The following is a 6,212-nucleotide window of genomic DNA, read 5'->3' as shown; positions in this document are numbered from 1 at the left end:
TACTCCCTATTGGATGGCTTTCATAGTTCCAAAAGTGCTATGTATGCTGCTGGGGAAGAAAAAGACATTAATGGTCTTACCCAGTGCTGGACACTGCATGCTACAATACTGACCTGCTAAGCAGGATGTGCCTACGGGTGCAATAGTGGCACAACATTTATGGGGCAAATAAGTTTTTTGATTGGATTTGAGGCCTGCTCCACAGGAGAGAATTTCATCCCTGGTATTGCATTCCTGGTAAAAGTAAATGGCCCTGGGTAGAACCTACTATTGTTACTTTTCTATGCTAATGGTCATGCTATAAAATTGTCTTATAACTGTAAGAGCCAGGGGTGGGGGGGGAGACCATAAGGAACTAGAATTTCCAGGTTTTGGGGAACTTGCTCATATGAACTTACAGCAATGGTGACAGCATGCACAAGACCCATGCAAACTCAGATCAGACAAAAAACCCAGCGTAGAACTGGAGAAATGGGTAAGAAGCTCTAGCAATGGTGACAGCATGCACAAGACCCACGCAAACTCAATCAGACAAAACCCAGCGTAGAACTGGGGAAATGGGTAAGAAGCCCCATCCTTAGCTGAGGAACTACTGGCAGATGATCACTGTTGGATGAGGGAGAGCTGACTTTCTTTAAGACAGTGATGCTAGTTAGGCTGACCAGGCTCCTGTGAAAGAACTCACACTGAGGGACATCTGGGGACACAAACTTGACTTGATGGAACATATATGATGGAATGCAATGCATGAAATCCAGAGGGAGGGCTGTGGGGGGTGAAGATAGGAGAGGGGGTCTAGATATGATTGATTTGTATGGAATGCACAAACATTAATAAAATATATATTGAAAAAACTGATAAACATTTATGCTTATACTCCTAAACATGGACTGCCCTCATCTTCAGTCATAGACGCTTCTTTTGGGAGTTGTCAGCGTCCATGGAGAGATACATAACTGATGAGTGTTGAGAATAAGAGATTGAGTGCTCAGCCCTATATGGGAAATCTATATTAATTCTCACCACTAGCAAGGCTCAGGGAATACTGCAGAAGATGAGCCATTAACAATGTAATAGCTTCATTAGTGAGAACTGAGAAATGCACATTGACGTTCTTTCTGCCCCCGTTCCACTATGTTCCCTGGTCCTTAGGTATAGAGGTTGCACTGTAGATGTGTCACGGCTGAACACTTCACACTTATTCACTGTGTTTGACCAGTTGTGGACCTTTGTAATTGCTTCCTCCTGTTGCAGAAAGAAGTTTTTTTGGGAGTGGTGAGAGGTACATTTGTCTGTAAATACAAGGATACATATTTAGAATATAGTAAGAAATTATATTGGTCTTAGGGTGTGATAGTAAGTTACTTACTTAAACTAAGTTTTTGTCTAAGCATCATGTATTTGGCTATGTTTACAGTACCACACAAGAGATCCTCCTGTTGAGAAGGCCTTAAGTTCAATTAGCTATTGATCACTCCCAAGATAAAAGTGCCAATACTGCACCATTAGAGATTATTTGCTGGGTTGGTCATTGAGTGGATCATAGACTTTACAGCTGGATGGGATCATTGATTGACTTTCTCCCTTGGCTGTTTGCATAGTATCTTCTGGTACTATGGGCGCTCATCTTCAGGGAGAAAACTTTTGAAGCTTCCTCATGCAACTGATGGTGATTAACCCAGAAATCCATAACTGGCCAATGTGCAGAGAATAAGAGACTGCAGAGAACTTATCCCTGAATAGAACACCTATAACTAATCTCTGCTATCCAAGGCTTAGGGACCATTGTGGAAGAGAGGGAGGGAAGATTATAAGGGAAGATTGTTAATGAGCACAGGGAAACAGGGTTTTCCAGACAGCTGGGAAGTTACTCATATGAGCTTACAGCAGTGGTAACAGCATGCACAAGACCCATGCAAGCTCAAATCGGACAAAAACCTAGGAAAGAAGTGGGTAAGAAGTCCCAACCTTAGCCAAGAACCTATAACCACTGGGAGAGGGAGAATTGGTTTTCTTTAAGTGTCTGATGCTAGATAGATTAACAAGGCTGTAGTGGATGGATGCACACTGAAGGACATTTTGGGACACAAACTTGACTCGATAGGCCTTAATATGTATATGACAGAGTACACGAAAACTGCCAGGAGTATATGAGAGATGGAGGGGAGGGGTTTAATATGGTTTAAGTTTAAGTATGAAACGTGCAAAATTTCAATAAAATTTATAGATAAACAAACAAACAAACAAACAAACAAAGAATGCAAGGGCCAGAGGATGAGGAGTACTGTGAAATGCCGTCTTCTGGACACGACATAACTATCGCAGTCATGAACTCACAGCAGCCATGGTTACCTGCACAACACCTACACCAAGATCAAGACGGCCAAAATTCCAGCATAGGTGGGGTAGATGACATCTGAGCCCCACTCCTTAGTGAGGAGCTGTGGGCAGTGGATAGTGGGGGAGAATCATTCTTTTTTGAGGATGTGGCCACTTACAGATTTTCCATGTTCTGTGGATGGCCCCACACCTGTGTGCAGATGGGTAGCACTAACCAGACTTAGTGGGTGGTTTTTCAAAAAAAGACATGAAATTGAGAGTGGGGCCGTGCAGGGGAAGACATGAGGGGAACTGGAGGGAGGATGTAGAGGGTAGATATGTGCAATAGCCATGCCATGTCCATAAGACACCATTTCACAGCACTCACCCCCATTAAAGAGAATGGCCTTAACATTCTCTCCCCTTCCATGGTGCTCCCTGAGCCTTGGGATGTGTATGTGTGGGAGTTGAGCTAGATGTCCCGTTTAAGGTGGAACACTCGCAGACACTTATTCTCTGCACTGACACCAGTTACGAGTCTGCATTAACTGCCATCCACTCCCAAAAGAAGCTTCTCTATCAAGACGAGGAGCAGCGCAGACCTACGGCAGTTTGACCACATGCTGCTACGTGTGTAAGAAAACGTGGAATTCGTCCTTTTGAATACGGTTTATTTTGTTCAATCTCACTTCCAGTTCTTCCGTTTTCCTGAAAATGTCACCATTTCTTTTCCTTTACAGCTGCAAAAACTTTCATTGTGTACATATACCACATTTACTGTACCCAACTCATCTGTTAATGGGTATCTAGGCTGGTTCCTTTTCCTACCGTGCTAATAGCGCAGCAATAAACACCAATGTGCAAGTGTCTCTGTGGTGTGTTGATTTAGAGTCCTTTGGATATTTTCCCAGGAGTGGTATAGCTTGGTCATACGAGAGCTCTGTTTTAGGCTCTTGAGAAATCTTCATGCTGATTTCCATAAGGACTTGCGAGTTTACATGCCCATTAACAGTGTAAAGAGTCTCTCTTTCCTCATGTACTCACTGGGATTTGTTATCACCTGTTTTCCTGTTGATAGCTGTTCTGACTTGGGCGAGGGTGGCTCTCAAAGCAGTTTTATTTTTACATTTCTTTGATAGACAAGGATGTTGAATTTTTTCAAATATTTCTTGGCCATTTATTTGCATCTCTTCTGGGAGCTGTTTATTCAGCTCATTAGCCCATTTATTGACTGGATGATAATTTTTGGTTTTATTTTTTTCAGTTCTTTATATTTTCTAGATATTAATCCCCTGTCCGGTGTGTGGTTGGCAAAGATTTCTCTCTCTTTTTGTATGCCAGCTCTTTACTCCAGTGGTTGTTTCTTTTGCTGTGTGAAAGTCTTTTAATAAGATCTAATTTGTCAATGATTGGGATTATCTCTTGAGCTATTAGAGTTCTTTCCAGAAAGTCCTTGCTTATACCTCTATTTTGAAATATTTTCTCTGTGTTTTCATCTAGTAATTTCAGAGCTCTAGGTCTTCCATTAAAGCCTTTGATCCACTTAAAATAGAATTTTTTTTCAGGATGAGGGATGTAGATCTAGGTTTTTTACTTTCTGGACTTGAAACAAATATGTCATTTCATGTTTTCCTGGCTTTTAGGATTACTGACGAGAATTGTGCTGCTATTCTGATGTGTCTGCCTTTGTAGATGAGCTGGCAACATTCTCTCCTTACAGTACACACACACACACACACACACACACACACACACACACACACACGATATATAATTTGTATTCCTTCCTTTGGTTTTTATTGTTTGCTTGACAGTTTCACATGTTTATGTGTCTTATCTCCTCCCCATTTCTGTCACACACACCCTTCCTCTCAGCCCCTTTCCAAAAGATTCATGGCGTGTGGTTTTGTTTCATTACCCATTTAGTTTACCGAGGCCCATCTTTGTGGCCATTTGATTAGAACTTTCCATTGGAGCCTGCTAGGGGCATTAGTGCTTGTTGATCAAATGCTGCAGAAGTTCTTCTCTGCTCATGTCCTTTTGGGGATCTAAATGCCTGTTGTGTGTGAATGTCTTTTCTTTCCCCAGAACTGGAAAGTTCTCTGGTACAGCTTCGTTGAAGAGATCCTCTTTACAAGCACTGTTCATCTTAGTTTCTTGTTCTGTCTTTGATGACAGTCCAGGGTTCTTTGGCTAATTTTTTTTTATTGATCTTTGAATGTAGTGTTTACTCATTCTGCCCTCCTCCTTAATATTCTTTCTTTTGCTTTGTTGAGTCTATTTGTGCACCTCTTCACTGTGATTTTTATTTCATTCGTTGAGTTTTTCATTTCCAATATGTCTCCCCCCGCAAAGTCTGTATTTCCTTACAGATTTTTCTTTCCACACTGTTGACCTTTTCATGCTTATCATGCACTTTCTTGTCCATTTTGATGAGTTTTTCCTCTGTATTGCTGATCCTCCTATACAGGTCCTGGATTGAATTAATCCGATTGTTTCTGTCCTCTTTGATGTCATTTATTATTATTGTTTATTATTATTATTTTATTATTATTATAGTTCTGGGTCTCAGTGTGTAGCCCTGGCTGGCCTGGAACTCACTACATATTTGAGGCTGGCCTTGAACTCATACAGATCAGCCTGCCTCTGCTTCCCAAGTGTTGGGGTTAAGGGTGTGCACCACCATACCCAATTCCCATTAATTATTTTAAATAGTAAACATTTAGAATATTCATCTGTCATTCTACCTGGTTCAGTATGTTTGAGTTCAATAGTTGGAGAGTTATGATTTTTCGGGGCAATCATTCAGACTTCCTTTCCATGGTTCTTACATTTTTGTGCTGTGATTTGCTCTTCTGTTGGGTTTAATTGTGGATCTTACTGAGCAGTCCACACTTGAGGACTCAGTCCCCAGCACAGCTCACAGAGGGGAAAATAAACTGTTGTAATAGCAACCACATAAACCAAACAAGAAACATTTTAGGAAATGAACTTAAAATGGATTAAAGTTCATTAACATCACCAAGGACTATAAAACAGAAAATGAAAAATTTATAGCAGAATGCGCTATGAAGTTTTAAATATTCTGATAAGCGTGGAAATACTAAGTGAAGGAGAGGAAGGAAGGAGAGCGAGAACTAGAAGACATGGTTAAATAAGAGAAGGTAAAAGAAAGAGGAGTGGAAGCAAATGCTGTGGTGTGGGGGAAGGAAAAATCAGGAGAGTATAAGCCAATTAAAAGCTGAGAAAAGAAAAACAAAAAGGTTTTGCATTAATGAGAAAGTTCATCGGCCCTCTGCTGGCCATAACCGGCATTGCAGTTTTCGGGCCAGGTCGGTTTCTCATCCTCTTGCAAGTCTCCAGGTGTGCCTGGGTTGGCAGACTTTCTAGCTGGAGTGTCTTACAAATGTGCTGAGAGTGTGTGAAGTGAGTAAGAACTTAGATCTGTACGGGGTGGGGCGGGGAGCCTGTCTTCGACTTTCCAAGACCTCCTGAGCATTAATTACCCTGCCGAGAAATGCAGCCATGAATATCAAGTACAGCACGGGAACTTCCGAGTTCTCAGGTTCCATAGCTGTGAGTGATGGGTAAGTGGGTCCAGGTGTGGCTCCACCTCTGACCTCAGGCTTGGAGCTGTCAAACTCCAGGGCCATTCCCGGATATTTGCTCCTGGCTCCTGCTCCCACCAGCCGTGGGTCTGTCTTTCCCTGTGCACTTCCTGCCTGAGCCAAGCCTCCTGCCACCTGCACTGTTTATCTTATCAGCCTTTGGCCCTCCTGCTCTGCACAACTGCCTCTTGGGACTTTGCTCATTCTGGGGCTAAACTGAAGCTCCCTGATCTGTGGTTGGCTCTTGTTTTCAACCTCCATGATAGTTTAGCTAATATATATATA

This window comes from Nannospalax galili, unplaced genomic scaffold (genome assembly GCF_000622305.1).
Source record: "Nannospalax galili isolate Female #2095 unplaced genomic scaffold, S.galili_v1.0 scaffold233, whole genome shotgun sequence".
Classification (NCBI taxonomy): Eukaryota; Metazoa; Chordata; class Mammalia; order Rodentia; family Spalacidae; genus Nannospalax; species Nannospalax galili.
The sequence above is the reverse complement of the archived record's forward strand: the minus strand, read 5'-3'. Positions refer to the sequence as shown.